Source organism: Hypanus sabinus, chromosome 10 (assembly GCF_030144855.1).
Source record: "Hypanus sabinus isolate sHypSab1 chromosome 10, sHypSab1.hap1, whole genome shotgun sequence".
Lineage (NCBI taxonomy): Eukaryota > Metazoa > Chordata > Chondrichthyes > Myliobatiformes > Dasyatidae > Hypanus > Hypanus sabinus.
This window is the reverse complement of record NC_082715.1, coordinates 166,781,562-166,805,054: the sequence shown is the minus strand read 5'-3', so window position 1 is coordinate 166,805,054 and position 23,493 is coordinate 166,781,562.

The window sequence follows — 23,493 nt, the reverse complement described above, 5'->3', positions numbered from 1 at the left end:
AGAAAGTTAGTGAGGTGTATAACCGGATCTCTGGAGGCAGATCCTCTCTATAAATCAGGGCCGCTTAGAATGCATCATCTGACTGCCGGAGCTGTGAATACAGGAGCAACAGAAATCACAGATTCCCACTGAAATGGTGTATCCAGTCATCTGGCGGATAGAAGGCGTTTACTATTCTTTTATGTCAGCCTTTGGAATTCCCGGTAAGCCGCAGTTTCAGCTGCCGTGGGTAAATGTTGAAGTTTAATTACAATGTTGTAATTGATTCTGCCGCCGGTTTAACTCTCACATTCCAGTCCAAGTATTCCGCATTTGAGGAATGGAGTGGAAATGCCGGGACCAGAGATGCTGGAATTTCTATCTGAAAACAATCCGCTGCAGGAATTCAGCGAATCGGCCAGTTTCTGTGGGACTGAGCGGGTCAGGCAGCGTTCTTTCAGCGTTTTGTGATGGACAATGGGATGTTCGCGTCTCTGTGTTTGGTCTTGTAGCAGCTGCACTACATTTGCAAATATTGTGTTTATACAGCCCGGGGAGCTTATGCCAATTGATCGTCTGTATTTGAATGTGAGTGATTGTCTACTTAGGAGTAACAATCAAACCTTCGATTGTGGTAACACTTTAGCAAATGTGAGGAGTTCCATGTTGTAACACGAAACTCGTGTGGAATTTTAGGAAATGTCTGCGATATGACTGAATATAAAGCAAATGATGGACAATACAATGAAATCGATGCTGAGTCAATTAACACAACCGACGTGGCGATTCATAGTTATCAATACTGTGAAATGTGTTCTATTATACCTACACCTGACACCGTTCAGACATCTGACTGCGGCACCGAGTTTGAATTCCTCTCCCCAGCTTCCCTGTGATCGATTTAGTGGAGGCGTCATGTCTGTCTGTGAGGTTGTGTCAGACTGCGCTGTATCTGTTGGAATCAGTCAATCTTCTGTTGCAAAGTCAGTGAGGTGGCAAATGCTGGAATAGGAAGCAAACTCGGGGAATGCTGGAAACACTGAGCCGCAAGCAGCTTCTGTGGAAAAAGAAACCAGTTAACACTCGTGTCAGGGATCTCTCTCAGAACTCTTCTGAGGAGAGATACTTTAACTGTTTGTCCACAAATTCTGTTTTGCCTGGGTGAGCCTTTCCTGCATTTCCGGTTTTGTTCCGTCCTTCGGCTGTTCTGTCACTGATTGGGATCGTCACGGAAGTTGATGATTGTCAAATGGAAGAATCCCGCCATCAGAGTCCGGATTTATTCATTTCATCCAGGCGAGACGCGGAAGGGACCGATGGAAAACGTTCCATCCAGTTACCCAGTGTTCCCTTTCCACTGCCACCTCACATTTCAGTCATCAGTAAGGAAACGTATTCAGATTATATTGACTTTATTTTGCGATGTAACCTCCTTCTCTATCTCCGACAGCTCTGCGCCCTCTCTCGACCCTCCCATCGCTAAATGTAACAACAGACTGGAAATATTACACAATCTCCTCAAGCTGCGGTTTTGGATTCAGCTCAGTATTTTCTCAACTTACTGTTCCCTGTCTCTCTTCCAGCGAATTTGGTTGCGGTTGTGATCCTGTCCCGGGGAAAGTGCGGTCTCTCCAAATGTGTCACTCGCTACCTGGTGGGAATGGCAGCGGCCGATCTCCTGGTCGTTATCTCCGATCCGCTACTGACGATGACTGCTGTGATTTATTTTCCTCGATCATTCCTGTCCATCACGCCTGTGTGCAGATTCTGTCAATGGTTGCTGTTTGCGAGCACTGTGGCCTCAGTCTGGCTGACTGTCGCTTTCACCGTCGATCGATTTGTGGCTATTTGCTGTGAGAAGCTCAAAACAAAATATTGCACCGAGAGAACGGCGGCTGTGGTTATCGGAACAGTGAGTGTGCTGGCCTGTTTGGTGACCGTCCCCTGGGGCTTTGTATACGGGCCTAGAGAAGTAATTGATGGTGTTCCCTGGTATTGTGTTGTTACACAGCGCTTCACAAACTCCCCCTCATGGGCGGCATTTGACATGTTTGATCTCATTTTAACCCCTTGCATCCCATTCTTTCTGATTTTTCTGTTCAATATTCTGACTGTCAGGCGGATTCTCGCGGCCAGTTGAGCCCGCAGGGGGCTCCGAGGACAAAAGAGTGGAGAGAATGACAGGGACCGGGAGATGGAGAACCGCCGGAAATCCATCGTTTTGCTTTTCAGCATAACCGGTAGTTTCATATTGTTGTGGGGAACACGGGTGGTAATTTCTATCTACAGACGGATTTCTGTGAGTTATTATTATTATTCCGTCACAGATCCTCTTTACATCACACAGCACTCAGCGGACATGCTGCAGGTTCTCAGTTCCTGCACCAACACGTGTATTTATGGCCTGACTCAGAGCAAATTCCGAGAGGAACTGAAGAATGCGGTGTAATACCCACTGAATCGGATTTTGATACTCATGAAATGGTAGAAACAAATGTTAAGAATTACAATTCAGCTGCCTTCATGCTCACTTGTGGGGAAAACGGAAACAATGGGATGAACAGAGTCACAAAAGAAACAAGAGAGAATCTACATTCGCTCGAAATGCAGAACAACACACACAAAATCAAATCCTGATGAAAGGTCTTGGCCAGAAACGTCCACTGTTTACGCTGTTCCAAAATACTGGAGGAATCAGCAGGCCAGGCGGTATCAATGGAAATGAATAAACTGTCGACTTTTCCTGTCTGGACCCTTCATCCGAGCCCTGTCAACTGCTTATTTTGTGTGTCGCCTTAGAGTTACAAAACAGTTGTTTACCGCTGATCCCGACGGCATCACTAGCCTCACCATCCCAGAGAAATCTTCTTTGTACCTCGCGTCCCGCCGTGCTAAGTTGAAGCTTGAGGCGAAACTGTTTCCCCTGCTTCCGGGTTCTGACAAGACTGCCTGATCTTGGAGTATATTTTCGTCTGCAGCAACCACTCCTGCTCACATCATAATGCGTCCATTCCTTCACCCTCTTTTTTTTCTCCTTCTTCTCTACCTGTGTGTTCTCTTTCTCAATGCCACCTTGAACTACTTCCTGTCAGAGAATTTTAACTTTTTTTACAATTGAATAGAGAGTACCGTTACGTTCATTGGACTCTGTGAGAGATAGGGAGACAGAGAAAGTGAGCGCGAACAGGAGACAGCGCGAACGAGACAGCGAATGAGACGTCGCGAGGAAAGGGCGCGCGGGAAAGCACGTGAGGGAGATGGCGCGAGTGAGAGGGTGCCATCGAGATGACGCTAGAATGACTGTGAGAGAGAGGGCATGAGGAAGAGCGCTCGAGGGATAGGACACGAGGAAGATGTCGCGTGAGCGAGCGCCAGCGAATGAGTATGCGGGAGAGATAAAGTAAAAAGAAGAGAGATGGAGAGGGAAAGGGAGAGGGGGGAGGGGGAGGGAGAGAGAGAGAGAGAGAGAGAGAGAGAGAGAGAGAGAGAGAGAGAGAGAGAGAGAGAGAGAGAGAGAGAGACTGGAGAGAGAGCGAGAAACAAAACAGGCTGTGACATTGCCGTATCTGCGGTTCCACTCTTTCACAGAGATCGGCTTGTTTTGTGGGTGATAAGTACTATTTTGGATTAAGTACAGATACTACTGTAGACCTTTGTTTTTCTGTTGTATATTAAAATCGTACGATTTCTAACAAATAGTGTTATTTCAAGGTGAGCAGTTTCCTTTTCCTGCGAATAAATAAGCAAATACCTTGAGCTAAATAAAAAAAGATTACAATGAATGGATTTTAAAACAATTTTCATTACAAAGAGGCTATTTGAAGGCACGTTAATAAACAGATAGGAAGGATATAAATCATATAGAGCAAACATATTAGCGGGGTGTGGGGCAGGGGACAGACAGGAGTATCTGTGGAAATGGGCGAGATTACAGGATGCTTCGTAACCTCCAGCATGCCAGGGACAATGACGTCTCTGAGAAGTTACAGACCATTCTTAAAGGGCAGGGTGAACAGCCAGAGATCGTGGTCCTTAATAGAACTAGCAACAGACAGACAAGGTCCTACAGAGCATTTAGGGAGTTGGGCAGAAAGGTAAGAAGTAAGAACTCTGTGATGGTGATTTCATGATTATTTCAGTGGCCACAGGCTTCCGAGGTAAGATATGTTAAGGTGGTACACTTAAATGTATTGCTAACAACCTGGTTCAGGGGGGGACATCAGGAACACAGATCACTGGGCTCTCTTCCAGGATAAGTGGGACTGGCATAAGGAGGATGGGTTACATGAAGGGAAAGTAATATTCTCACAGCGAAGCTTGCTGGAGCCACCCTGTTGATTTTTATCATGTGGCATGTAGAGGGGTGTCGGGATCCTAAGCTATAGGTCGGTAACTAGCATTGAGCGGAAGGCAGAGATGAGGTAAAGAAACTCTAAAAGGAAGTCAAGATGGGGCAACGTTAATGAGCACAGTGGCACCGAACGGCCGAAGTGAGTTCATTTCGGTGCAGGGTGTGAAAAGTTATGCAGACGTACTTAGAGCCTGGATTAGTACATGGCACAGTGATTCACCCATTACAGAGATCTGGTTGAGAGAAAGGCAGGACTAGTGTCTACACAATCCAGAATTCATATGTTTCAGACAGTGCAGAGGGAAGAAAATGAATCTGGGGAGCTGCATTGCAATGTGGATAGAACTCAGGAATAGGAAAGGAGCAATCACTGTGATGGGATTATACTGCGGGACTCCCAACAGACAGTGCGAGAGGAATAGATATGTCAGCAGGTTATGAGATTATGTAAAATCAATACAGTAGCAGCAGTGAGTGAATAATCTCCCCGGAATGACTAGAACTCACTTACAACCTAAGGCTTGGATGGGGCATTAATTGTTAGGTCTGCTCAGGATGGTTTCCAGAAACAGTATGTAGATGGTACAACAGGGAGGATGACATACTTAACATAGTACTGGGAAATGCGGAAGATGACTGGAATTTCATTGGGAAAGATTTATGGATTCTCGTTCTGGACGTCTTCAAACAGTTATTGAGAAGGATAAGTCTGGACCTGCAGGTGGATCAATGGAAATCTGTGGAAGGAAAATTACAGCAGAAATGGGCAGGAGTCATAGAGAGTAGTCTGGGAGCTGATGCTATCTGTTAAGTCCATGTCTGATACGTGAGAGTAAGTTACAAACCAGCTGGTCAGTATTCAGGACTTCTCCGTCCCTGTGAGGGAGGTGGAGAAGGACGGGGTTGTTCAGGAGCTTAAAGTGATGAGAAATATTGTATTTGCATAAAAATGTAAGAGGAGTCATATGTAAGGACGAGGAAGATGAAATTAGTCAGGGTCTTGGAGGAACATACAGGAACCAAGAATCAAGTCACACTGTGAACCAGGAGAGTGAAGAGTGGCCAGGAAATGTCCTCATTCAGGAGGATCAATGAGAATCCCAATATGACAGATGGAAGAAAGGCGAATATAGGCATTTCTTGGTCATGGATCACACGCAAAATTTTGGAGGAACTCGGCAGGTCAGGCAGCATCAATGCGGACGAATAAAGAGTCGACGTTTCGAGTCCAGACCCTTCAGCATGACTGGAAAGGGAGGGAGATGTAATCGGAAGAAGAAAGTGGTGGCGGAAGAAGTACACGCTCGAAGGTGATATGTAAAGACATGGAAGTGGTGAATTAGAACGTGGGATGAAGTGCGGACCTGGGATGCAATAGGTGGGAAGGGCGAAGTGTTGAAAAAAGGATTCTGAATAGGAGACGTGAGTGGCCCACGGTATAAAGAGTAGGAGGAAGAGGCTAGAGAGGCGATAGACAGGCGCCGAGAAGAAGTGAGGGCAGAAAATCCAGAATGGGGAATGCAATAATGTGAGTAAGAAGGAAGGGAAACATTGTCGGATTAAGGGAATCGATCTGTGTCCCGTAAGTTTGAAGACCAGTCGGACAGGAAATGAGGTGTTGCTTCTCCAATCTTTTGCCTCAGCGTGGCATTAGAGGCGGGAATGCACCGAAATGTCGAAATGATAATGGAAAATGGAGTTAAAATGCTTGACTGTGCGAATTCTTGAGCATTACAGATGGAATGAAGGGCTCAACGAAGTATTCCTCACTCTGCGCCCTATCTTACTGATGCAGGGATGGCCGCACCTGGAAAACCGGCTGCAGTAGATGACCGGATAGATTTGCGGCTGAAGTGCGTCCTCAACTGTAAGGACTGCATGGGAGCCTGAATGGTGTGAGGGGGGATGTGAATGGACAGTTGTAGTACTTTCGCTTGCAGAGATGAGTACCAGGAGGGATATTGGTGAGTATGGCCGAATTGTCAAAGGAATCACTGAGATACTGGTCCCCACATTAAAAAAAAGAGCGATGGAGGGCGAGGCTAAAAATTGGGGGTTGGATCCTGTTTAAGAAGGCGGAGGTTAAGGAAAATGACATGCTCGATGCCCAGGCTCATGAAGTGGTAAGTAAGGACAAGAGGAACTGTATCTTTGTTACTGAATGAGGAGTTGTGTTGAGTACGGATGGTTCTTGAAGTTGAGGAAAGGCGAATGAGGGCAGCATCAGTGGCAGAGGAAGTGTCGTCCCTTTCGTTTGAAGAAGGATCCCGAGGGAAGCTGGTAGCAACAAAACACTGCCCAGGACCATGACCGAGATATCTTTCCCTGCATCAATTGCTCAGCAGGTCAATATTGCTGGTAAGTATTCCCCTCAGTATAAGACAGCGAGGGCAATATTTTGACGTCCGATCATCCTCGTTTTTGATGCAAGGTGTGTACGAATCGGAAAGAAATTCCGAAACAACACCGTTCACGGGAGGAAAAACTATATGTCTGTTATGCGTCGCAGTGGACCTGTGAACAAGAAAAGTCGGAGTAAATCTGTGTCTCCCTCCTACCCTTTACCTGGACATCCATTTAACAGATCACCCTTTCGTATTAGTTTCTGGTTTGTAAAGCGGTTAGTTTTGCAGTCTGTCACGGCATTTGCTTAATTAGTATTGTATTATTTTCCTGTGCGCATACAACAAAAAGCAGTTGCGGATGCAAGAGAAGTAATCTGGACCAGATGGGATCTGAAAGAGGATTGTAGTATTCTCGTGCTGTGTGTTGAAACTCTGACTAAACACCAAGTTAAACCGAAGCCAATGAAGACAGAGTCACAGTAAGATTAACCGTTTACTGTTCACTCTTGCACATTAATGTATGGTGGAAACAGTTGATAAAATAGTACGAAATATATATAGTGTCTGTTTCCTTCTTGGCATCACATTTGCATCATAAATACTTGTAAAAGTAAAACTACAACAAACTATATTACATTAAAGTCTCATTAAAGTACAATACACAGTCAGAACCTGCCTATGCCATCAACAGCTTTAAATACACTTCAATTCAAACTTTCCAGCAATGCTTTCAATAGCACAAGAATATAAACCTCATCAACCGTCTTTTCTTTTAACAGAATCAGTGTTAACATTTTTATTTCAACATATCAACTGTCATATGAACTTTCGGTGTTGCTTCTATGATGTTTCTTAGAGGGTAGAAATGGAACTTTGCTCCTTGTGTTGATCCTGCACACACAAGCCCCCACCTTCCTGATCCTCCAAAACCGGAACTTACCCACAGGAAGCTGCGAAACCGGGTGTGACACCATCACATGCCGAGATACATCACAGATAATAAATTTACCTTCAACAAACTGCAACGTAGTTATCAATTTTTTAACTTTAACTAGAAATTAGTTACAAATGAATTATTTAAAGCGAAAATGTAACAAAGCTAAATAAATTCCTTCAGGGCAACATGCTCCCCGCCTGACCTTTGTAAGGTCGCTATGAACATGATACAGAACTTTAGTCTCTAGATCAGTCCTTAGGTAGGAATAGAACGACTTCTGCAACTGGCCTTTGGTAAGTTTTCACATCACCTTGGTCAGAAGTTTTCAGCTCAAACTTCCTGACATGTCCATCCCAACCAGGGAATGGGCCAATGATTCTTGCCATTGGCCAGCAGTTGCAGGCGATCTGTTTGTCCCTGGGTAGGACTAGATCTCCAACTTGAAGGTTCCTGCGTGGTTCTGTCGACTACTGTCTGTGTTGCAACAAAGGTAGATATTCCTGTCTCCAACGAGACCAGAACTGATTTGCGAGAGCCTGAACCTGTCTCCATTGCTTTGTGTACAAGTCCTTGTCTGAGAAGTCTCCAGGTGAAGAGGGAACATCTGCCTTCTGCGTACGGAGCATTGATGGCGAGAATATGTAGGGGCTTTCCGGGTCGGAAGACACAGGTAGGAGTGGTCGGGCATTTATAATGGTTGTAACCTCTGCCATTAGTGTGCACAGTACTTCGTGAGTCAGTCGGGTGCGTTGCTGCAGAAACATTGAATGAAGGATTCTTATGGTGATGCCAATCATCTGCTCCCAAGAGCCTCCCGCGTGAGAGGCTTGTGGTGTGTTGAATTCCCAGTAGCATCCTGCTCACTGAGGTACTTTTGTACCGTTTTGTCCATCCCAAGCTTCTTGGACGCTGCAACAAAGTCTCTGCCACAGTCGGATCTTAACTATGTTGCAGGGTCTCTTAGTGCAAAGAAGCGCCTGAGAGCATTAATGCAGCTAAATGTATCTAAAGAATCGATGTCCGCAATGTGCACCGCTCTCGAACTCATGCAGCTGAACATGATGGCCCACCATTTGCTCTCTGCTTGTCCTCTTCTGGTACTTCTAGTGGTGACAGTCCAGGGACCAAATACATCGAGCCACAAATACGTAAAAGGAGGACAGGCTGTGAGGCGTTCTTGTGGGAAGTCCGCCATATGTTGAACTTTCGGCTTCCCTCGTAGTTTCCGGCAGGTTACACATCTATGGATTACTAAATTGATCAGTGTTTTGCCTCCCAAGATCCACTGTCCAGCTTCCTGAATGCTCCCTCCGTCAGGTGACGGCCCTGATGCCTTATCTGTTCATGGTGATGGCGTGTGGGCCGTACGGACACGTGGATTTCTTCGGGCAGGATTACTGGGCTCTTTTCTGCAGCTGAAAGGTGAGAGTGTATTAACCAGCCTCCAATGCAAATGAGATCGTTCTTCAGGATCGGACTGAGTTTCCTCAAAGGTCTGTCGTTTGGTGTTGGTTTATTAGTTTTGAGGGCCGAAAACTCCTCTGCAAAAGCTGCTCTTTGAATTTCCTACCTGATGAAGGGTCTCGGCCGAAACGTTGGCTACTTTTTTCTCACGGATGCTGCCTGACCTGCTGAGTTCTTCCAGCGTCGTGTATGCACTGTTCTTGGAGTTGCTTTAGGAATGACGTTCTTTGCCTGGGCCAATTCGTCCGCTGTGCTAGGTAAGTTACATTTGTGTCAATCTTTACATTCACTATTTTGGGAAGAGTGCTTGTGGGATCTGGCGAAGTGGATGAGGAATGCAAATCCTCTCACTGAGGAATTCAAGGTGGAGAACCGCTGAAAGCGGTTGGTGGTCCGTATTGATTCTTCGAGGTAGGTATTTGCGGTCTAACCTTCGAGTCTCTTTCGTGTTCGATCAGCTCAAATGTCTCGCTCGCTTGAGATTTTTTCCGTTAGTGGCTGACGCTGGAAGGAGGGTCCGGTGATGCAGGAACTCTGCGCCAGGCGGGATGCAGGTGAAGATCTCGATGCGTGGTCTTCAGGGTTTTCCTCTGTACGTAAATAATGCCATTGTTCGGGCTTTGAGGGCAGGGGGATATGTTGCACTCTACTGTGAACGTACACATAGAAGCGTTTTGATTCATTATAAGTATAGCCAAGTACTACTTTGCTGTATATGTAGAACTTGGTGGCATCCGGCTCTAGGTCTAGCTCGTCCTGGATAAGATCTGCTATTTCCACAGCCAGGACAGCTGCGCACAGTTCAAGCCTTGGGATTGTAGGCTCGGACTGAGGAGCGAGATTCGCCTTACCAGTTACAAATCCTACTTAAACTTGACCATCTTTCCGATCTACTTTCAAGTAAGCCACAGCGCCGATGGCCCTGGTTGACGCATCCGAGAACACGCACAATTCTCTGTGCGCTGCCTCGGTGAGTGGGGTCGCAGTGTACCTACGTGGGATATGAAGCTATTTTAGGTCTTGAAGTGAATCTCTCCAAGCCTCTCATTTGCTTAGCTTGTCTACGGGTAGAGGAGAGTCCCAGTCGGAGAGCTCAGAGGTAAGTTCCTTAATAAGAGCTCTTCCCTGGGTCGTAACCGGCGCCAGTAGACCCAGGGGATCAAAAAGACTGTTGACAGTGGAGCGAACTCCACGGCGAGTGAATGGTTTGATCACCGTCGGCACGGAGAACGTGAATGTGTCAGCCGTGATCTCCCAAAGGAGGCCCAAACTCCTTTTGTGTGGGTATGGCTTCTCCATCTAGATCTAGGCTCTTGATTGCTGGAGCACGGTCATAGTGTGGGAAGGCCTCCATTACTGACTGACAGTTTGATGAGAACCTGTGCAAGCGCAGGTTTGACTCAGCGAGTGAGGCTTGTGTACGTCGGAGCAGATAGATTGCTTCAGCTTCTTTCTGTAGCGATATCAAACCGTCATCGACATAGAAGTGCTTTTCCACAAACTTAACAGTGTCATCGCCGTGCTCCTGTGTGCCCACACTGATGGCTCTTCGCAGCCCATAGATGGCCATAGATGGATTATTGCCTAAAACATGGACCTTCATCCGGTACTCAGTGACTTCCTTGTTGGTGTCATTGTACTTGTGCCATGAAAAACGGAGGAAGTAGCGATGGTCTTCCTGTACTAAGAAGCAGTGGAACATCTGCTGGATGTCCGCTAGGATTGCGACCTACTCTTTCCGGAAGCGTTTATTGTTAAGGTCGGAGCCTGTAAGGAGTATGTCATTGAGGGAGATGCCAGCGTACTGGGCACTGGAGTCAAAGACCACCCTGATCTGATTGTGCTTTTGTGGGTGGTAAACCGGAAACGATGTGAGTTACCAGCACTCCTCACCTTCTCTCAGCGGCGGTGCTACCTCAGCATGTCCATTAGCGAAGATCTTTTCCATGAATGCTACATATTGTTGCTGCATCTCAGGTTTTTTTTTCCAGGGTTTTTTGCAAGGGCGTGAACCGCTTGACTGCCTGCTCTTTGTTGCTTGGCAAGCGCTGGCGTGGTTTTCTGAACGGTAGTGTGGCGACCCAGTTGTTGGCTCCATCTCTAAAAACCTTTGTGTATATTATTTTTTAAGAAAATGGCGTCTTATGCCGATAGAGCAAGTTTATTATCGTGCTCAGTTTGAGCGGAGCCTGACTGTCCCAGTGTCTTCTCGGTTACTTTACTAAGCTTGTTAAAGCCTTGTTGTGCTTTCTTGATACTCGTAAAGCTTGTGCAGGGCTGTAAAATTAAATGGCGGCCACTCTATAGAATGTTGGTCTTGAGTGCGTTAACTGTCGGTTTGTGTACATTGCCAAGGCACACCTCCCCGATCACCGCCCAACACCATCCAGACGTTGGGCGAAGGGGGCATCATGTGGTCCATTGACCTGCTGCCGGAATTTGTGCACCCTGAGAACGTCTTCTCCGAGCAGCAGGAGTATTTCTGCTTTTAGATCCAGTTCTGGGATGTGCTTGGCAAAATGGTGGGGATGCGGCTTAGCATTGGAATCTCGGTTCGGTTATTCAAGATTTCATTGCACTGCAAGAGTAGAGGGAGACAGATGAGAACTTTATCATCCAGCGACTCGAGCTAGAAACCTTCTGCCATCCTGCCATATGTTTCTACGCTGCCTGAGCAAGTTCCAAGGTAGTATGGGATCTGAATGCTCTCTACTTTGGACAAGTCGAAGAACTCTGGTCTGACTAGTGAGCGGTTTCTCTGGTCGTCCAGAATTACATAGCTTTTGATGGCCTTGTCTTTGGCTCCCTCAGAGTATACCTTAGTGAGACAGATCTTTGAGAAAGAACGGCTTGATTGGCTTGAACCTCAAACTTCTGTGCAGCTTGAGCTGACAACAGTTATCCTGGAGTGATCCTCTCCTTCCCCGCCTTCCTCTTGTGATGATGAAGGAACTTTGTCTGTTTGTGGTAACGGGCCGTGATGCATGGCCCCTTCGTGATTAGTGCTTTTGCATTCTGAGCACTTCACGGGGTTCGTACACTCTCTAGCAAGGTGAGAAGTAGAGAAACAACATTAAAACATTTTTCTTCCATTACGAAGAGTGTTACGTACTTGTGACACATGACAGTGGTGCCCTTGTCACGTGATTGGGGTTGAAGCTGTACTGGACTTGAGGTAATGGTCTTGTGATGGTGGAATGATGTCATTTTCCCGCCAGTAGAGATCATGTGACAGGTTTTTTTACAGGTTATAAAAGGTAGACCCCACCCTGTGAGGAGGGGCAGTTCGTGGCTGGATTTGCCAAGTTGACTTCATGCCACTGCGTGTTTTAAGTGATGACGCAGTTTAGTTGAAGGATGAAGTTTTTATTTAATGCCTAAAGTTTAAAAGGTCATTGCCAGCAGGTTCTTTACGATTCTGCTGGTTCGAGGAAATTAGTGGAGAGTGAAGATCGAAGTTCGGAAGTTTAAGATCGAGGAGAATTGCTTTCTACTGTGAAACGAGGGCGACCTTTGTTTGATCCTTATTTGGAAGGATTTCGTCGACTATCTTCGTGTTAATCCCTAGGTTTAACTAGAAAGGGTTGAAGGTAGTGAAGAAGGAAAGGTCAGTGCCTTTAAGCCGTTTCGTTTCGTAAAGTCTTCGTGGGAAGTTCGACGTCGGGGGTTGAAGCAAAGCGACGTGAAAGAGAAACTAAATCGTCTTATAAAGTCTCTCCTTTTAAATGAGCATATCGAACTTTTGGCAATACCACTTTAAAGAACTGTTTTTGCAATATCACTTTAAGAACTGTTTGGGCTGCCGCTCAGCAGCTGTTTCCGGTTACGTTAGTGTTTGTTTACTTTTGGGGGGTTTGTTTTCTGTGTTTAATAAACGTGTTGTTTGTTATAAAAAAAAAGCCCTTGCAGAACTCATATATTTATTGTTGCCTGAATACGTAACAAGAGCCATTCTCTTGTCAAAGGATTTTTTTCTAAACGTTCTGCATTTCTGAGGGGGTGGAGTTTGTTGTGCAATGAACAATTCTTGCTAGGGTCATTGTTAGTTGTATTAGGGTGATTCTCTCCTTCCCCGCCGTCCTCTTGTGAGGATGAAGGAGCTTTGCCAGTTTGCGGTGACGGACTGGGATGCATGACCCCATCGTTGATGCATTCCGATCACTTTACGGGGAACGTACACTCTTTATCGAGATGGGAGGTAGAGGAACAGAACTTGAAACATATTCCCTTTTCTTTGAGAAGGGCCTTTCTCTCAACAATTTTTTTTTCCCTAAATGTTCTGCATTTTTGAGGGATGGTGTTTGTTGTGCAATTGACAATACTTGCTAGGGTAATAGTAGGTGTGGAGACTTCGGTTTTACGCACTGAGATGGGTTTATTGATGTTAAAATTGTTCAAAGTAGATTTGACTGGCTTGGCGTGAGTTATGCTGCTACCTTGATTCATGAAACTAGGGCCGTTTCGCTTCTTCGCCTCCTTGCACACAAACCTACTGAAATACTAATGGGAGGGAATCGACCTCCGTTCTCTTCCTTGTATTCTGAACCAATAGACAACCAGCTTTCCGGCAGCCCAAATAGAAGTTTGTCCTCAATTGGTTCAATCCGCGTGAAGTATCTAGATATGACAGGCAAGTTAAATAGCCGTCTTCTTTAGCACCTTCAATCTCCATGAATAAATCTCCGAGTTCTCTTAGATTAGTGTGGTCCTTGGCTGACACCCTAGGAAAACTGTCCAGCGTTGAAGTAGGGCCCTTTCAATAATTTCGGGGGTCAAATAGCACTCTCGAATTCTCTCCCATGCTTTGCGTAAGGCTAGCTTGGAGTTGTTGACGTACACTGAGAGTATTCGTTTCACCTGTTCACTTAATTCCTTTCCCAGCCATTTAGTCATATGGTCCAATTCTTGGGTTGCTGTGAACTGGACTCCGCCGGTTGCACTGGTGAATGAGGAGTACCATGCATGGTCATCTTCAGGCTTATCCTCAGACTGGGATAGTCCTGAAGTGACGAGATTTCGTCGTGCTAAATACTGTCTCAAGGGTTCTGCTGCAGGTGGCGTGCTGGCTGGGAAAATATGTCGGCGGGCATATGACTGAGCGTGTACGTCCATGAGGGAATTTGATGTTCAAACTTCCGCCTTTGCCTCTGCTCCCGCCGGATCTGGTAAGTTTGGTGTCGAGAGGTATTTGTCGTCAGCCCTTTCATTCTTGAGTTCGTTTTTTTTCTTCCCCAGATGGACGCGATGCATTTGGGCTTCCCATGGAATGGGACATCACCAGGTAAGTATGGAGAGGAAGAACGAAGTTTCAGGTCAATTTGAGATTGGATATATTCGCTTGTGTGTTACAATTCGGTCCTTTCTGATGTAGATTTTACTGCTTCATCCAGAACGTCCAATTCTTCAGCGCTTTCTAACATTTCTGCTTCCACTTGGCTGCATCGGCTTCTCAGCAGAGCACCAGCACTTCTAACTGTTTCTATCCTTGCCTTTCCCAGCTGGTGTTCGGCTTCTCTGACAGCCTCTTCCCTCTGGTTTTCCGATTCTCTGGCAGCCTTTTCTATTTTCACGTTTGCCTCTTGGCTAGAGTATGCCAATCGCATCTTGGCAGCTCCTACTCTAGCTCCTGCGAGGGCAGCCTTACTTCCTGATACCCTACTGCCCTTGGCGCAGGAAGCCAATGACTTGACGCTTGATTGCGAGGCCACCGTACCACTTGTCGAAACACCTAATGACGCCGCCTTTTCACTGCAGTGTTCTCGTGCAGTGTGTTGAAACTCTAAACTAACACCAAGTTAACCGCAGCCAATGAAGACAGAGTCACGGTAAGATTAACCGTTTACTATTCACTCTTCCACATCAACGTATGGTGAAAACTGTTGATAAAATAAGATAAAATATATTCAGTATCTGTTTCCTTCTTGGCATCACATTTGCATCACAAATACTTGTAAAAGTAAAATTACAACAAACAATATTACATTAAAGTCTAATTAAAGTACAACATACAGTCAGAATCTGCTTACACCATCAACAACTTTAAATAGACTCCAACACAAACTTTCCAGCAATGCTTTCAATAGCACAAGAAAATAAACCTCATCAACCGTCATTTCTTTTAACACTTTTACTTCAACATATCAACTGTTATATGAACTTACGGCGGTGTTTCTCTGATGTTTCTTAGTGGGTAGAAACGGAGTTTTCTTCGTGTTGATCCTGCACACGCAAGCCCCCGCCTTCCCATTTCTCCAAACCAGAAGTTATCCAGAAGACGCGGCGAAACCGGGTGTGACGTCATCACACGCCGTGATGCATCACAGATAATAAGTTTACCTTCAACAACTGCAACGTAGTTATCCATCTTTTAACGTTAACTAGAAAATAATTACAAATGAATTATTTAAAGCGAAAATGTAATAAAGCTAAATAAATACCTGAAGGACAACACTGTGAGTAATCTCTCTTGGTCTCATCCTTTTCACTGTAGTCTGCCTTAACGCTGTTGCTCAAGATAAACAATTTTCAGCAAATGTTGGTGTCGCTACGGCTGACATGGAGACCTGTTTTATCAGGTTTTATTGTTTTATCAGGTTTTATTATTTTATCAATTTCACAACTCGCACGCAACATTAGCACAGTCCGGGCTGTGCAGTGGAATCTACCTACTGGCGATTTCATCAGAACAGTCCTTGCAGTATATTCAGGAGGCTAATCTCGCAGCTGAACAGGCAAAGAACGGAATTGGCAATGTGATGAGTCTACAGGAGGTTTAATGGGAGTGTAAAGTAAATGTAATTGTAGTTAAGTAAATTAAAATATTTACATTGGGAGAGTGAATTTCTCACAGTCCAGCTTTGTTTGGGATATGGCCTTTCAGACCTGTTATTCTTAGCCTGTAACACTGATCTCCTAAGAGTCTTCCTCAGGTATTTACCCAGAATCTCTCAGAAAACAGGAGTGCCGAGGGTTAGTTATGTGGAATTGAAACAGCATTCTGACATGTTCCCATGCACTGTGAGCAGCTTCACCAACATACTGCTGACACTAATCAAATTAGTACAAAGTTTATTGAGGTAGAGGATGGACAATGAATTGTCACAACTATAGCGAATATGCAGCGCAGTTAAAAAGTAAGTTGCAAGATAAAAAGGCGGTGTTTACCCTCAGGGTATATCCCCGTAGAACGGTTAGTATTGGACATTTGAGTGCGTACACAGGAAAAGAATGGATAATAAGAGGTAAATAGGTGCTATCTATGATAAATTCATACCAAAACAGAGAGAGAGCGGGAGCGAGAGAGAGAGAGAGAGAGAGAGAGAGAGAGAGAGAGAGAGAGAGAGAGAGAGAGAGAGAGAGAGAGAGAGGGAGAGAGGGAGGCAGAGGGAGACAGTGAGAAAAGCAACGTGTGTGTGTGTGTGTGTGTGAGAGAGAGAGACAGACAGAGAGAGAGATAGAGAGAGAGAGAGAGAGAGAGAGAGAGAGAGAGAGAGAGAGAGAGAGAGAGAGAGAGAGAGAGAGAGAGAGAGAGGAGAGAGAGAGGGAGGCAGAGGGAGACAGTGAGAAAGGCAACGTGGTGTGTGTGTGTGTGTGAGAGAGAGAGAGAGAGCGAGAGACGAACGGCGGGATCTACTGTCCGCAACACGGTTCCAGTGGTCGATGAGTAGATTTTGTGACACCCGCCTGACAAATTTGTACTTTTGTGGACTTCAGCATTTTCACGGTGCGTTGTTTCATTGTAATTACATGCAGCTGTTGAATAAGAAAGGAATGGATTTTAAAATATTTTGTATACAACCGAAACTGTACAGGATCCAACACTGCAGTTGTACAATCAGGTCCCGAATAATGCAGTTGATGCTGCTCCGCTGGTTGTAAAAAAACAACGTAGAGAGGACACGGCTTTATCCTGATGCATCAGTCCGGTTCTTCGAACTGACGTTGCATATGTTGACAAGCAAAAGAACCTGCTTTGTGACAATAAGTCTTTGCACAATTTACCCTCATTGAAAGATCGCCGAAATCCAAATTCCAGCAATGCCCAAAATCGGAAATGAAGCACATTTCATGCACAGAAGCGCAGAAGATATTAATGTACCAGTTCTTAAAGTAGATATTTCAGTGACCGGAAGCAGGAACGGTGGCCCAGTCTCTCTGTACCACCGAAGCTATCATCATTAGCTCGCTGTGGCCGTTATCTCGTTGAAGCATTTCTTTCATAGACTGGCCAAATACATTTTAATGTTGTGGATCTGTATACCTCAAAAAGATCGACGGCCAGCTATTTCAATATATCTCGCCACTTCATTGATAAAATGTTGTCCCTCTACTTCCGAGTAAGTTTTTCAGGTCACCTCAAATCAATGCCCTTTAATTTATGACTGCCTAAACTGTATTTTAATTTCAGTTCATTTATTCATTCGGGATGCTCTCAGCCAATGGGAGCATGCTTCCCACAGTGGTGGTCGCTGACTCTGTGTGTGTGTGTGTGTGTGTGTGTGTGTGTGTGTGTGCGTGCGTGTGCACGCGCGCGCTCTGTATCATTTCGCCAGTCACCTTTTCAGCTCTTTGCTTCATCCCACCCCCTCCGGTCTTCTTCTATCATTTCGCATTTCCCTCTTAACCCACTACTTTCAAATCTCTTAGTATCTTTCTCTTCCGTTAGTCCTGACGAAGGGTCTCGGCCCGAAACGTCGACAGTGCTTCTCCCTATAGATGCTGCCTGGCCTGCTATGTTCCACCAGCATTTTGTGTGCGTTGTTCGGATTTCCAGCATCTGCAGATTTCCTCTTGTTTGCTCTTTAAATGTACACATTTATTCGCAGCATACAGAATTTTGATCCCCGAATATTAAGTATACCTAGTGTATAGTTACATGTATAGAGGGTATTTTAACAATTATATTTACTATTCTGTTCCCGGGATGAGACATCAGAGAAAAACATGTCGGTTGTGTAAAGGTGTAAGTGATGAAGACTCGGCTTCCTAAAGCTCCCCCGGTGATTCCCATGATCTGACCCTACTGAACGCAAGCTGTACCTGTTTTCCCCATTGAGGGTCTTTATCCGCGAACCCACTGAACTGGAGGAGTAAATTTGTAAGGAGATTGGCCGAATTTCATTTAGACATACGAAAATAGAAATGTGCCGGTGCCTCGATTCAATGTGATGATAGAAAAAAAAGATCGAATATCTCTCCTTTCCAGCTGGGTTACTCCTTCTGTTAGTGCGGCAATATTAACAAAAACCGAGGTTTACGTTTCACTGATGCTTGGGTTCTCGTTCGTAAACTGATAGAACATCCTCTCCTCTGAATTGTACAACGAGTAAAATCATGTCCATAACTATAGGTTGCATGGAAGTTCTATCCGCATCACACAGCCATCTCCTGCTGTCTAGCGTACTATAAATCACGTTATTGATCGCACATTTGAGGTGTTGATTCTCCAGTTTGTAATTTGTGCGTCGTCAGCAATTTATTTGTTGCAAGCGAGCGGGCATTGACAAATAAAGACATGACCAGTATGCTCAGATGTTCAGTGACCGTGTGGTCAGTGATGACAGGGCATCGGCTCTAACCATCTGATTGTGTGGAGGGACATTTTTATAAATGTTATTATTTGTTATGCTCTTATGGTCAGACATCTTATGTTTGCAATGCCCATCATGAGACTGCGAGTAATGAAATTACCAGTATACTCAGATGGTTCTGAATAAGCAGTGATATATTCTGTGTGAGAGATCATGGGACCGAATGAGCTGTGATAATAACAGCACAATACCGAGGGAACTGAACAAGCAGTAACATTATCCATCTGGTCAGTGGTATGTCAGATTAAGCACTGATAACACTGTGGTCAGTGATGTGCCTGGAGAGCTCTCACTGTCCTGTTCATTGCAGAAATGGGTCCCTTCAAAGGAGGGAAATAACCGCAGTTGTCTCCTCACAGCCCAGAAAGGGAATCAAATTATCTTTCTACTAAGTGTTATACTTCTCATTCTATCTATTTATCGATCGTATTTCTGTTTATATGCGCACATTGGCAATAAGCTGAAAATTTATTTCTGTAAAATAGGCGCGGTGACAGTTTCTATGAAATATACAGAATCATAACTGGATAACAGATGCATACCAGCAATTATTGAGAAAATCGTGCAAGGTAAAATCGGGGAATAACGTCAATGTTGGCACTGCGTTATTTCCTACCCGAGTTAGTTTGTTATTTAATTTAACATTCCCTTTTAATTACTGTTTGTCGGTTTTAGTTGTCCATCATTTCCGAAAAGGACGTCAACCAGTGCAGGAAGAATTTCATTGTGACAAACCCACTGTATTAGGGCTGTTCCAGTCTCTCGGCCTCAGAAATTCAGGGTACAATGGCTAAAAATCGCCAAGATTGGAGGCTTCATCGGATGCAGTGCGTAGTCAAGTCGCCTTCCAGGCTTAGTTTGGCCCTTCGCTCTCTGTGAAGCGTTGCAGTACCGCGTTCTTCGGTGTTGGATCTTGTAGTTGATCTTCTCCGTATAATCGACGAACTGGTATCGCATGCTGGGGTAGGCAACTCCCCATCTCACCGTGGTTGAAGTTTGCCTGCTACATTCAACTGGTTTAGCCCGCCTGTTGTAGCAGTGTCCAGGGTCTTGCCACTGTCGCATGCACACAGTTACTTGGAGCCACGGGTGAGAGCTGGGTGTCTGGTGGGGCTAAAGGTGTACGAGCGGCCACTGTATGGCGCACGACTCTCCCGCCACCGGAAGTGCCAAACAAATTAACGTTTATAATATTTATTTTTAAATAAAGAGTCCAGGAGTTTTTTTTTTATCTTGGCACGAACCTTGAGCTGCTTATTTAAAAAATCCATCATTTTCTAACATGAACAAATAGCATCAAATATGCATTTGTTCTTATCTTCGGCAACACATAAGGGCTCTCTGTTAAAGAAAGGGAATTTTTGGCCGGTAAACTGAAGTGTATACGTAGGTGCTCCTGAAGGTGGAAGACGCCCTTTTTCTCCTGAGTCATTAGTAACTTAATGGTGATTTTAGTTGATGAAATTTATCAGAATAAATGTTTAAGATATTTATAAGACCAGTAAGATATTAACACATTCACGCTGTAAATGACAGTGATTGTAGTCTACACAGAGACTAGGAATTTATGGAGAGTGAAATAACAACATTTTCTAGCAGGCCGATTGACCGTTTGCCCGAAAACTCTTGAAGTATGGCGCGGTTTTCTATATCTTCATTTATATCAGACAGTAATTACCAGTATTTTGCATGTTCCAGTTTTTTTTTGATTTTACCACAAATTTTCTGTGGCTTTAACTTGACTCTATAAAATTATTACACAGAAGCAGTTGTTAATTTGTCGATATCTGTCTTACTTTCTGGAGAATTTACACCTCCGCATCAAAACATGGAGTTAAATGTGCAGAAAGAATAAGTAAATTTAGGAAGGACATCAAAATTCTCGGGACGTAGAGCCCGATGGGAGTTCGGGGAGCTGGGTTAAGCACAATAGGCAGCGATTCAAACAGAGAGAGGAGAAATGGGCTAAAAATTCTATATCTGAATGCACGAAGTGTCAGAAATAAGGCGGATAGGCTTGAAACTCAGGTGCGAATGGGTAACTATGATGTTGTTGGGATAACGGAGACATGGCTGCAGGAAGATCAGACCTGGGAAATGAATGTACAAGGGTATACATGCTATCGTAGGGACAGAAATGTGGGCAGAGGGGGTGGGGTGGCCCTATTGGTGAAGAATGAGATTCAGTCCTTTGCAAGGGGCGACATAGGATCAGGAGAAGTAGAGACTGTGTGGATAGAACTGAGGAACAGTAACGGCAAAAGGACCCTAATGGGTGTTGTCGACAGGCCACCAAACAGTGGCATGGATATTGGGTGCAAGGTGAATATGGAGTTAACATTGGCATGTGGCAAAGGTAATGTCGCAGTAGTTATGGGGGATTTCAACATGCAGGTGAACTGGGAGAATCAGGTTGGTGCTGGACCCCAGGTTCGGGAGTTTGTAGAGTCCCTACAGGATGCATGCTTGGAACAGCTTGTACGAGAGCCGACCAGGGACAAGGCTATTCTGGATCTAATATTAAGTAATGAACAGGATTTGATAAGCGATCTTGAAGTAAAGGAGCCATTAGGAGGCAGTGATCATAATATGATAAGTTTTTATCTGCAATTTGAGAAGGATAAGGGCAGATCGGAGGAGTCAGTGTTGCAGTTGAACAGGGGAAACTATGGAGCCATGAGGGAGGAGATGGCCAAAGTTGACTGGACGGGTATCCTAGCAGAAAAGACAGTGGGACAGCATTGGCAGGTATTCTTGGGAATAATGCAGGTGCAAAATCAGTTCATCCTCCGGAGAAGGAAGGATTCAAAGGGGGGAAAGGGGCCACAGTGGTTGACAAAGGAAGTCAGAGATTGCATAGCATTAAAAAAAGGAAGTATGACAGAGCTAAGGTGAGTGGGACGACAGATGATTGGCAAGTTTTTAAGGAACAACAGAACTTAACTAAAAAGGCAATACCGGGAGAAAAAATGAGGTACGAACGGCAGGCTAGCCAGGAATATAAAGGAGGATAGCAAAAGCTTTTTTAGGTATGTGAAGAGAAATAAGATAGATAACAACAATGTTGGACCCTTGAAAAATGAATTGGGTGAAATTGTTATGGGAAAAAGAGAAATGGCAGAAGAATTTAATAAGTACTTTAGATCTGTCTTCACTGAGGAAGACACAAGCAATCTCCCAGATGTACGGATGGGCCAAGGACATAGGGTAACAGAAGAAATGAAACAGATTGATACTAGGAAGGAAACGGTGATGAGTAGACTGATGGGACTGGAGGCCGACAAATCCCCAGGTTCAGATGGTCTGCATCCTAGGGTACAAAAGGAGGTGGGCCTGGAAATTGCGGATGCATTAGTAATCATTTTCCAATGTTCCTTAGATTCAGGATCAGTTCCTGAGGATTGGAGAATGGCTAAAGTTATCCCACTTTTTAAGAAAGGAGGGAGGGAGAAAACAGAGAACTATCGACCTGTCAGCCTGACATTGGTGGTGGGGAAGATGCTAGAGTCCATTATTAAAGATGAAATAGTGATAGGATTGGGCCGAGCCAGCATGGATTTCCCAAGGGTAAATTGTGCTTGACTAATCTGTTGGAGTTTTTCGAGGATGTAACCAGGAAGTTAGACGGGGGAGATCCAGTGGATGTAGTGTACCTCGATTTTCAGAAGGCATTTGATAAGGTCCCACATAGGAGATTGGTGGGTGAAATCAAAGCTCATGGTATTGGGGGGGGGGGGGGAAGACATTGACATGGATAGAAAACTGGTTGGCAGATAGAAAGCAAAGTGTAGTGGTGAACGGGTGTTTTTCGGAAAGGCAGGTGGTGACTAGTGGGGTGCCACAGGGCTCGTTATTGGGACCAGAGCTGTTTACGATTTACGTAACGATTTAGATGAAGGCATTGAGAATAACATCAGCAAGCATGCTGATTATACTAAGCTGGGTGGCAGTGTGTCACATGATGAGGATGTTAGGAGAATTCAGGGTGACTTGGATAGGCTGGGTGAGTGGGCAGATACTTGGCAGATGACGTTTAATGTGAAGAACTGTGTGGTTACCCACTTTGGGAGTAAGAACAGGAAGGCAGATTATTATCTGAACTGTGTAGAGTTTAGGTAAGGGAGAAATACAAAGAGATCTAGTCCTTGTTCATCAGTCACTGAAGGTGAATGAGCAAGTGCAGCAGACAGTGAAGAAGGCTAACGGAGTGTTGTCCTTTATTACAAAGGGAATTGAGTACAAGAGCAAGGAAATCCTCTTGCATTTCTACAGAGCCCTGGTGAGACCATACCTGGAGTATTGTGTACAGTTTTGGTCTCCATTGTTAAGGAAGAACATCCTGGCTGTAGAGGAAGTGCAGCGTAGATTCACGAGGTTAATTCCTGGGGCGTCTGGACTATCTTACGCAGAGAGCTTAGAGAGACTGGGCTTGTACACGCTGGAATTAGTAGATTGAGAGGGGATCTGATTGTAACATATGAGATTATTAAACGATTAGACAAGATAGAGGCAGGAAATATGTTCCAGATGCCGGAAGAGTCCAGTACCAGAGGGCATGGTTTGAGGATAAGGGGTAGGTCATTTAGGACAGAGTTAAGGAAAAAATTCTTCTCCCAGTGAGTTGTGGGGGTCTCGAATGCACTGCCTCGGAAGGTAGTGGAGGCCGATTCTCTGGATGGTTTCAGGTAGGAGCTTGATAGGTATCTTATGGATAGGGGAATCCAGGGATATGGGGACAAAGCAGGAACCGGGTATTGATAGTTTATGATCAGCCATGATCTCAAAATTGCGGTGCAGGCTCGATGGGCCGAACGGACTACTTCTGCC